The following is an 11,857-nucleotide window of genomic DNA, read 5'->3' as shown; positions in this document are numbered from 1 at the left end:
TCACAGTGGTAAGCAAAGCTCTCTGAAGGGCTACTGACAGGCTATTAAAAATATTGCACACACAGAGTTCAGTCCCTGCTGGTTTGATGGGTCAAGCTTATCATAGGGCATGTCTTGGTTTCATGGGCTCAGGTGACACAGCTGAGGTGAAAATGTGCTATTGTGTACACAAAGGAGTTTATTGATGTTAATGGAGCTGCTTCCCTATGCTGTGATGCGAGAAGCTGGGATGCCAGCTCTACAGGAACGATATTCATAGTCAGGTGGGGAATGGACATCCTGGTCCAAATTATTAGGAGCTTCTGGCTGACCTTGCAAAATCATTTTGAAAATGCCGATATGCAGATTGCACAGTTCTTAACCTTGAGGAATTTTACCAAAATATTGACTTCCTTTCCTTGCTTCTGTTGACTGTTATAGAGCCAGTGGAAAGTAAAGAGATGTGTAGCACAGTCATATGGTGGAACACAGGTGAACTGGAAGAATAATGGAGTGATTTCTGCATGCAAAGTTCACCACTTTCTACAGTAACCAATGAAAGTACATCAATGTACACCAGCTGAGCATCTGAACTATGGATATATTTTTTAAAACAGTGGAAATAAAGCAACTGAAAATGAAATTTGAAATTAATTGTACTATCTCTTCATCATCGAGGCAGTAATAAGGACATACATTCATAACTGAGAAAAAATAGGATGGCAAATCTTTAAAAGAAAAGGAAGGAAGCTACTGTTCAGAGTCAGAATAGTGAGCAGGTCTGGTTTTTCTCTGTGAAATGGACTGTGTGATTATAATCAACCCTTGAGAGGCTGAGTTTCTTGGAGTTTCCCTTTGTGCATACATGCACTGCTGGTCCTGCAAGAGAAGCATTCTCAAGCGTCAAGTATGGGACCTCACCTTTGAGGATTTCAACCTCAGCCATCCTCAAGCAGAAACCTGTACTAAGAAGAGATGTTAGAGAGATTCAGAGCAAATTCCCTTGTTTCTTGTAAGAGTTCACCTCAAAGAGTAAGCAACATAGTTTCAAAGACTTGCACATGAAGAAAGAGAACTTGCCAGACTGTGCAAAATCCTGGCAACTCCAAATGCATCAAATACACATGGCTGGGGGTTGAGTGTTTACCTTGAAGTCACACTGGAAAATATATACCTTTTAATTTCACTGGAAATTAAATATACCTTTTGCTGTTAGTGAACTGCTGTAGAAAGCACAAACACATCTGTGGTAAAGACCTCAGAGTTTATAATCTGTGCATGAAGGTTTTCTTACATCCAGCTCCATGTTTCTTTAAATCCCTGCTTGGAGTGATGCTTATGTGTTTGCCTTATTGCTGCATACAACCTGTCTGAGCTCAGCATTGTGTGCCATTGAAAATGGCAGCTGCTGATTCTCTGAGATTACTGCCTTGTTTTTCTCTATTTTAAATTATTTCCAAAGAACTTTTCATGTCTAGGTACATCTGTGTCAAAGGGAAAATGAGATACGTGTTTCTTCTCTCTTTCTTCCAGTGGAAGGTTTAGAGGAACATTAGGTTTTCAGTGTCTTTCTTCTGTGGCTAAATGTTTTCTTCAAGGCTATCAGCAAGTTTCAGCATTATAAAAGAGACGATTTTTGGCTTCTGGAATTAAGCCGAAAAGTGTGGCCAGAATTCAAAGCACCCCCTGATGTGAGTGTTTTGTTAACACTAATAAGAGATTTAAAATGTTACAAAAAGCTTCAGATGATGAAAGTTTAATATTTCAGCAGTTTGCATGCAGCTGCTGTTCTGAACCTCAAGCAGCCTCCTCCAGCTCGCTATTTTCAAAAATCTATTGATCTAAATTTTTATTTTAAAGGGCAGGAGTCCAGATGTGTATAATTGCTTTTTATTGTTCCCATCTGTAGAGCATGGCTCTGAACTCATAGCAAAAATGTGGCTGTGTGTTTGCAGCCTCTTGCTCTCTTTTTTTCTTTCCATCATTTTCTGTGTGCTGCTTTCATCAGACTGAAAGGGGTCACCACACAAAGGGGGGAAAAATAATTTGAACCCAGGCCCAGCTTCTGAAATCTCTGTCCACATTTAGGCAGGATTCTCTTTGATTTCCTGCTCATCTGCAGTAACAGTTTTGCTGGAGAAAGGTTTGAGGTCTGGCCCAGTGTGAAACATAAACATTTTTTTTCCATCTGACCATTACTCTGTCTTGGAGGGGCTTCTGTTGGCCCTGGAAGCTGTGTAGTAGCCGAATAAAGCCTTTTGCTCCAGCTTGTATACTGCACAGTCACATATGCCAGGAACATCTTTTCTTCCTTTTAGGAATAACTAGGGTTACTCCCCTAGGATGTTTCAGGGGTTAGAATTAAAACACTTGCATGCAGAGTTTCAAAAAAGGACATGAGAAACACGGTTTTCAGGACATTCGTACTTTGCGACCACCCACATGTTCTTCTTCAAAGTGGCCAGCTCTCATACCTTTCACTTTGCAGAGCCACACATGTAAATACTATTGCATAAATGACTGAAAATGTAGGCAGCCTGTTGCTTCATCCGGGTCTAACTGTTACTGATGTTTGTGGTACTGAGGCAAGCTGATGAGCTGACCGAAGTGTGGCTCTTCAGAAAGCGAGTGCATGAAATGTGAGTTCAGCACTCTCTGGTGGGAGTACATGCCGGGTATGATAGAAAAATAGGGAAAGACGGTGTCCTCTGGAAGATATCCATACCCATCCTCCTCTCCAGCCTCAGTTCTTACCCATGAGAGGGCTGAGACCACATTTTCTTTTCTCTCCGTGCTTCTGTTTCATTAAACTTGCCAAGAAGTTCTTCTTTGCTAGGAAGAATGTGCACCTGCCTGGCCGTATGGGTCTGCATTTCAGCAAGGACCCGCCAGCACTGCTGCAATAAAACAGCAGTTTCTGCATCTGCAGACAGCTGTATGTCCCTAGTTACCCTATTTGCACACACAGTGTTCCCCATCCTCTTGTCGGTGCTGTAAGGGCACTGGGACTCTTACTTTCTGAGAGAAGTAGCTGATGAGGGAGAATGTAGCCATTATACCAGAAAACATGCCAATATCAACTGCAGTCTGGAGGCTGAGTGCAAGTTACTAAAATATATTGTGTTTCCCCTTCAAGAACTAATAATGGGTGGCTGCTAAAAACCAAACTCCTTGCAGGTAAAGAATTGCCCTGGATTCCAAGGAAACAGTCAGGATGGAATTTTTCTGTCGGCAGGAATTTTTGTGAGGAAGAGCATGCCCAGGGTGCAATATTGCTTTTGTCGCTCTTGTTCCCCAATCCTTGCCCTTGGCTGAGCTGTACTATCCTGGCAAATATGGATTACTCTAGAGAAAAGTAATCCCAGGACCGCAGGGATGTATTGATAATGTATTCCCCCTGCTGCCATGTCATTGCCAAGTACTGAGGGCAAGCTGGACAAGACTGGTGTGGTTCATCAGTGCCAAGTAATCGCAGTTCAGTAGGAAGCTTAATAAAGAGACAGCAAAGCAGACCCTCACGCATGACTGCTTCAGAGCAATCTGACAGGGTGGAAAAGATGCTTAAAGTTGGCATAAAAGTCAGCATCCCCATGCTATCTCATTAGCATCTCCAACGACTTGACACCAATGCCAGCTGAGCACCTGGGACCTCCTGCCCAGGGCCAGACAGTGGGTCACGGTGTGTCCCAGCAGTGCAGGAGAAAGTGCCGCTGTGCTTGCAGCAGACACGGAGCTTTGCTGTGGTGGCCGCACAGAGGAGGAAAGAAGTTGGGGCTGCAAGGTGCTAGGGGATGGTGGGGAGCAGGAGAGTGAGGGGAAGGTGAGGACCTCCTGGGTGCTGCAGGTTGCACAGCTTCTGCTGGTGTTCAGGAGAAATAATTCCCTTGTACAACAGGAGGGAGACAAGGAGATGTGGCTGAAGCACTGGAAATATATGGTCATGGCTTTTCTGAAGCATTTAGGAGGAGGCTAGGATGTCCATTTTTCTCCTCATCTTTCCCCAGTGAGGCAGGTTTCTTGCCATAAGCCTGCCTCTAGAGAGGGCATGGGTGAAACCTGTTACCTGACAGCAACAGGAGCAGGATCCATCTCCCTTGCATGGATACGTGAGAATGAATAGCAGCCCATCCAGCCGTTCTCCCTGGAAAGACAAACACTTTCCTGGCTGTATATTTTCTGGTGCTTCATCTGCCTAGGTTTTGAAAGCCTTAGCAGTGACATATCCAAACATTTAGGGATAAAGAGCTTAAGTTCCCTCCCCTTTCTGGACAGATACGCCCCCTTCCCTAACGCTGAGTGCTGGCTGGAGCATCTCAGGGCAGATTGTGGGTAAATAATGGGCTGGAGGAAGTAACAGAGAGGAGGGGCACTTTGCAACTTTCCAATGTAAATTACATGGAAATTAGGCTTCTGTGAGGTCAAAGGCCCCTCCAGAATAGGGCCTTTAGTTAACATAACACTTGTGCTAAATGAAGCGGTTGACACAGCTTTCAGGCTGTAGTGCCGCTCTTAATTTATTGTGTGAAAGGGCTGAACCTTTGGTTGAGCTCTGCAGGGAATGACTTGCCCCGGCGGGGACCTGGGGCTCATTCTCTCTGCAGAGCAACCATATCATTCCACCGCTAGGTTGTTAATATTTATGGGGACAATCCTATTAACTGAAACATTTGCCATGCTTTTAAAAATCCAGCAGGTGAGCCCTACCTAGCCAGTTTGCTGTTTTGGGTAAGGTGGTCTGGGTAAGAGCTGAGCTTTCTTGGGCCTTGACAGAGGAAAGTTGTAGAGTTTGCTTAAAGCTGACTTATCCTGAATGCAGGTATTTTTCTGCCCCAGGACAACTGTAGCAGGGTGATTAGGTGGGGCTCCTCCTTCCCCTTGCAAGTAGGTAACTTGCTCTTCTTCTCTCTTATCTCCACCCAAAGCAAACTCCAAGCACCAAACCTAATGGAGAAGTGGATTCAGGTGCAGATGGGGGCGTATGGGTTCCAAAGGCTTTGTATGTTTGTAACAAAGCTATGCCCTTGTTGGCTTGTGCCTGGGGCAAATTTGTGACTATTTTCCTATGAAGAGAGTTGTTACCCACGGGGAGGGTGAGGCTGGTTGGACCAGTCCCTGTCATGGATGAAGAGACATGTGCTGCAGTGATGGAGATGGTGTTAGTCTGCCATTGATGTTTGTTTTGCAGTCAGATGTGAGCTTGCTTGGCTGTTGTCCCTGAGCTGAAAGGAAGTTTTGGGACCACCTTAGCAATGGAGAAAGGAGTCTCTGTTTCACTGAACCTGCATCCTAGCCACAGGGGTATGGAGCTGGCTCATCTTTGCTATAAAAGCATGAATTAAACCTACTCTTAGTGCACTGCATGGGCCCCAAAGTGAAGGGCAAGCTGGTAGATGCATGGATTCACACCTGCAGCCTTCTGTTGTCCTGCAGACTCAGGCAGAGGGCCAGTGCAGGGCTTGGGGCCGTGCTGAGGCTGCCCTCCAGCCTGCATAAGATGCTAACCATGAGGTGAAGTGAAAGAGAGCTTTCCCCAAAAAAGGTAGTGTCAGATCGATTTGCCTGCACAACTTCACTGCTCTTACTGTCAAAGCAGAGGAGGAATCTCCTGCTGAGGAATACAATAAATACACCAGCCTGTTCCTCCGTACTGAGTCCTGATAAAGCTGGCTTTTGAATGAGCACTGCGTTTCTGCCTCTAGAAGCACTTACAAGCTCGGAGCTGACTAAATAAACTAAAGAAAAAAAATCCACCCCCAAAGAGAAGAAAAAAGAAAGAAAAAAAAAATAGATTTTTTGCTACAAGCAGCTTATGTCCTTTCCCACAAAGTGCACCTGACTGAGTCGGAGTCACTTTAAGGCAAGTCAGGATGGCTTCAGCTACCACCCCATGCCAGCCCCAGAAAAGGGCAGAGGGTGTGTGGTGGGAAGAGACGAGGCAGGACAGAGGAAATCTCCTGGGAGGTGCATAACAAGCTGCCTGGATTGCCAGGACTAGTGGTGACACGCGCCAGACAAAGGACCTGCCAGTCTATAAATGAGGCAGCCAGGACAGCACTGGGCTGACTCCAGCCAGAGCGAGCTCTGCGGCCAGGCACTGCCACAGCAGTCAGGAAAGAAAAATAGGAAGCATCCGATTTTGCTGTCTGTTCAACTGCTGACCAGGTTTCAAGAGACTCAAGCACCTGTGACCAGAAAAGTAAGTGTCAACGGCCTCTTTCTTTTTACAGTGTTGCCTCCCCTCTTTTGGGCTTATCCTGCAACTTTCCTAGGAATGCCAAAGTTTCCTTTCAGAGCAGGGAACATCCTTAAAGGAAGGAATTTCTGCAATAGCCTTTTACCATCCACTGGATGTTTATTTCTTATCATAGCACCTCTGGATCTTTTAATCAAAAAGTTAAGAATAAGGCACCTGAACTGACAAACAATAGTTACAGAAGCGGCCATTTGCAGGTGGCTGCATTTAAGCAAGCAAAGTAACCGTGTTGCCCTATTTTTGTGCCTGGACTTTTCAAATTCTTAGCATTCACAGAGAGACTCAGTGAATCAGACCTCATGCTAGGAGAAATTATTAACTAGTTTTACTAGTGTTGAAAGAAATGCTGATGCTTAGATGTGGAGCAAACTAATGTGATTTTAAAATCACCGTTCCTACTATTCCTAGATTTTCTTACGTCTTAACGGTATAATTACACACTAGGCAAACTCATTTATACGACTGCAAAGTGCTGTAAATCAGAGTTATTACACTGGTGCAAAATGATTAAACAGAGCATCATAGACTCTCTGAGTTTAGAGCAAAAACTTAACAGAATTCTCCAATGGTGTTTGATATTTAAAACAAATTATTGCAAAAGCACAAATAATCATGCATTTGTTAGACTTTACTGTATGCTTATACCCTAGACTGTGTGGAAATCCTATGACTGTGTCAACCGGGAAAGATGTAAAGGAACAGTTTTAAATTCCAATACTCACATATTTAAAAATATCCCCACAACTTTACTGGTTGTCTGTCTTAGAGCTGACATGTATGTAAAATACATAGGTACCTGAATTTTGCTCAGTTCTATAGTTCACTTAGGAGGAAAAGCTTAGCAATTTTATTAATTTCATTTCTGCCAGTAAATGTTAATAGCTCTCAGATCTGTAAAAAAACTTTTGAAACTGCCAGTCTAGAACATAGTTATATTTACAGGGGTAATCTGCTGCATAAAGCTGTATTTGCCTGAGAAATTTAATAAACAATAAAACAATAATTTTTCTGATGTAGCTGTCTCTATCCTTCCTGATTGCCATATAAAAATATAGGATGATATATGATTTTTAGAATCTTTCCACCATGCATGTCTATATTGTTTCACAAAAAAATAAATAAAATAAATGCAGCTTGTTCTACTGCCTATTTACATAAATCATTAAAGTAGTTGTGATATGAGCAACTGATTCAAGAAATTAAGTGCTCACAGAGTCAGCATAATAAGTAGGAGGCTTGGGAACTAAATGCAGGTGCCCATGAGAGTCTGGTTGAGGCAGGGATGATCTTCATGCTGATCTTTCTATCAGGCATAGCCCCATGGAGATTAGCAGTATGACATTTAGGGGAAAACAGCATTGTGGTCCTTGTCTGGAAGTGGTTTGTCTCACACTTTTGGAAGTTAAGACTTGCCGCGGTGGTTACATTTCTCCATGCTTATGGCCTCTGGGGTGATGCCATGGTGGTCAGTAGACTGGTTTTAACTTGTGCTTGTGTGATAGTTTCTATTCTATTTCTATTCTAGCTACTAAAAAGAAACCCAGCTCTGTTCCAGCTAAAATCCATGACAGCTTGGTAGGAAGACAGGGCATTGCATGCTGCTATCAGGATGCTGTCAAACTTTCAGTCTTGCTTTTGCTGAAGTCACAGAGAGATTTGCTAGCAGCCTCAGAGCAGACCTGGGTAAAATGCAAAAGCAAATATACTGTGAGAGTCACAACACCTCTCTTCCCCCTGATGCAAATGTCCCTTACAGCACTGGATTTTCCCTTCTCTGCTCCTCACAACCCCTGTAACAGTGTGAGCTGCTGCAGACTGGTCTTTGCTGAGGTGTAAGACATGCAGCATCTTTTACTCTCTCCTTATGAAACAAACTTTTAGTCTGCAGGATGTGAACTTTCCTACATAGGCAGGCAAGGCAAGGAAGTTAAACCAAATGGATGTGTTTCTGCTATTAGCAGCTACCTTACTGCCTCGTAGTGGCAGGTGCAGAGAGGCACGCAGAAACGAGTGCTGTAACGAGGTGGGAGCAACTATCCGTATGGAACAGGGTTTTGCACACTGGGTCTAGAAAAAGTGAGTCCCTGTAAACTCCTGGAAGACCACCGAGCTTTTTTTTTTCTCTCTGTGTTAACCTTGAAGCACAGAGATAGTGTCTGTAAGTAGTATTTGGGAAGCTAATTTGGCAGAGACTGTTTTTAAAGGAAACCCACTAGAACTGTAGTTCAGACTTTGACACGAGTGCCTTACTGGAGATGGGATCAAGAGAACAAAGAAGCACTATTCTGGGAAAGATTCTCAGATCTTCTTGAACAGAAGGTAACACAAGTGCAATTTTAGTGAATAAAGGCTAAACCTCCTGGCAGCGTGTTCCTTTCTCAGCCTTGCAAGCTGTCATGTCCATGCCAATACACTAGACCTGCATTTAGCAGAAGCTGTTGCAGCCCATTAGTGGGTTCTTTGTTTTGTGCAGAGCTATGGCACTATTCAGCTTTACTGCAAAGGAACATAAAAAGCATTGACAAGAGGGGAGCAACAGGGGAAAAAAACCCACAAAACCAACAAACAAAAAAACCAAACCCCAACCATAAAGCACTCTCATGTGCAGAGTTAACCTTTCCTTGTGTAAACCTCTTCATCACTATTGGCAAGCTCCTAATCACACATTTGGTGCTCTCCCAAATGCCTGCTGGGTGGCAGCCTATTGCTTTACAGACCTACCTTTCCTGAGGCTGCCTGAGGGGACATGATGCCAGGGTGTCCACGTTATGAAGTCTGCAGGCTAGGCTGATTTCTCAGAAAGCGGTAAGCTCTCTTCCCTGCTGATATGCACCTTCTAAGAGGGCAACCAGATTACAAAGCTAAGCAACCATAACCCAGCGGCAACACTGGGTCAGGTGAAAAACTTGCCTTTTGAAACTGTGATCATGTACAGACTAGCATCCCCAAACATGAAGACTGACTTAAACTTGAGACCTTTACACAGTTGCTTCTGGACACTCCAGCGATTTCCTTTTTCTAAAGGTTCAACAAGAGCACAGTGTGAGAGTTTCTGTAAATGCTGCCCTTACGCAGGAGGGCTCCCAGAAGCAGAGATTTCACTGTGCACATTTTGTCCCACATTTACAGACTCTAAAAAAAGGCAAATCACTCTGTCAGTGCTGACTGGTTTTTATAGCGCTTTTGCTGCTCTGCTGTACTTTGTACCGTGGTTGTGATTGTCAGCCAACACTCTCAACAGAGGCGTGAGGCAGTGAAAGGAGCCCTCGTTTACTCCTGAAGTAGCTCCTCTTCCCACATCTTACTTGAAAGAAAATGAAGTTCACTGCTGGTGTTAGGAATCATGCTATAAGAACTGGGAGAGGCTCTTCTCTTTTCTCACACAAACACAGGCAAGCCTGGGCCACCACGTGCTGGCAGCTGCTCTACCACACACGCACAAATGCTTTCTGTTCCACAAACCTTGCAGCTGATACAAATTAATTACAGGAAGGAGGGACATAGAGGTGCCGCAAAAAATCCCGAATTTGCCTGAGGAAAAGGAACAGCAGAAACAAGGACAGAAGTTCAATTCCCTGATTGCCAGCCCAGCGTTTGGCTCACTGCACCGTGGTGTCTCTCTGTGCCCTTGTCTCTCTGTGCCCTTGTCCACCAGCACACCTGTGGGATTTTGGGTGGTAGGCACTTGGGGAGGGGTGTAGTGCCAAGATACAGGGAGGCAGTGATGGAGAGAGCGGGCTGAGGAAAGCTAGAAGGGAAGAGCTTGTACCTAGACGTGTGCTGCTCCTCTTGCAAGCTGTCAAGCTGTGATGCATTTGCCCCCCTCCTCTTCTTGGCCTCCCAAACCAAAGGAAGTTCTTGCAATCCAAGACACCGTGCAGCAAACTGATCATGGCTCAGCTGCAAAGAGCTGCTGGAAAAAAGGTCATGTGTTACGGATAGGCAGCATAATGTCTTGTGACATCCATGCTCAATCTTTCCCTCTGTGTGGAGCTGAGTCCCATGCTCCAAGGCTTGCATGAAACTGAAGAGGGAAACAATGAGCTCCTCTTTCTCCTCTTCTTGAGATCACAGTGATGCAAAGTGAACAGCAGCAAGCGGTGATAGCTGGGGAATCCTTGCTTCCTATGGTAGATCGGGCTCATGAGCACCTGGGTGATACAGAAAACTGGCACCATCTGCTCTTCTGTTGCCATTTACTTAAGGGCTGAGGGGACTTAACAAAATCCAATGCGATGTGTTAAATAACCAATTTGAGCAGGCACTGTGCTTCCCCTGTGGAGTAAGGGTGGCGCGGCAGGTACTGGAAGGTCTCTGATTGTTGCTGGCAGCAGGCATCTGCTGTCTGATTAAGATTCTCAGGAGTAGGTCTCCAGTGGCCAGTTTCAACATGGATTTAACTTCACCGAGGTCAAAGGTATAACTTGAGGGACGAACTTTCTCATCCGAGATCTTTATTTAATAGCAGCCTGCTAATTATGACTGAGTGCTGGGCTCCTGGCGAGTCCCCTGCCAGCAGTCAGACATTAACTGCTGGCTCGGGGGCCATTTGCCGGGGAATGTCCTAGAAGAGATGATGCTTTGTGCCTGAGCTGCTCTGCTGCTGCTGCCTGAATTGCTCGAATGGCTTTTGCATAGAGAGGCTGTGAGAACTGCTGCTACTGAGGGAGGGATCTTCATCTTTTCTATTGTTTAGTCTTTTGTCTGGTGACACTTGCAGCTGCATTAACCACAGCCAATATTTTTCCCCCAACTATTTGTATATTTTTCAAAGGGGTAGGCAGGGGAGTGGAAAGAGCTTCAGTTATCTATTTGGTGGGTGGTGGTGTTTTGTTTTTTCTCTTTTCTGGCTGTTGGAGCAGATCCACTGCTTGGCTGGGGTTATTTCTTTTTAAAATTCTCTTTACACACTGCAGATGTGGATCTTAGCTCATGAAACTGCACTTATCCACTACTTCTCGACATGTATTCTTGATCCGAGTTAAATCTCGTCCTCAGTGGAAACATTTTGCCCTTTGGAATAATTCCTTCAGTGGAATGGTGTAAACTTCCAGATACACATTCCTGAGAGCAGAATGTAAGCTTCTGTCTTCCTAGGTTTCTTTATTGTCAGCTAAACATGGGGCTGTTAGACTGTGGTTAGGGGAGGTGACCAAAAATCACAGAATGCAGACTTGTGGATTAATGCAATTTATCTGTCCATGATATGTGCAAATGGGTAATTTCTTCACAGATTTAAAATAGACCAGTGACATAAAAGCCACACACAGCCAGTAGACAATACGTATTTTATACAATACAACAGAGAAAGCTAAAGACTATGCTGCTCAGATGCGCAACGTTAGCAAAGACCTGAAGCTGCAAGTAGTATCGTATTGAAAGCCAAGCTTGGCAGGGAGGGTTGGAGAGAAGGAGGGACGAGGAAGAACGGAATGAGACAAAAGGAATGGAAGTCAGATTCCTTGTCAGTGAACTGGCTGCATTTTAACTGGAAGGTGCTGTGGTTACAGAAAACTCGAGGGATACGTAGGTGACGATACGAGAAAAGCAGCTGTGCTGGAACGTTGCAATTACTGCAGGACTGGGCCAGTCTTGTTTTTCTGTTATGTTTCTAGCTGAAACGCT

This window comes from Antrostomus carolinensis, unplaced genomic scaffold (assembly GCF_000700745.2).
Source record: "Antrostomus carolinensis isolate BGI_N321 unplaced genomic scaffold, ASM70074v2 scaffold249, whole genome shotgun sequence".
NCBI lineage: Eukaryota > Metazoa > Chordata > Aves > Caprimulgiformes > Caprimulgidae > Antrostomus > Antrostomus carolinensis.
This window is presented reverse-complemented; position numbering follows the sequence as displayed.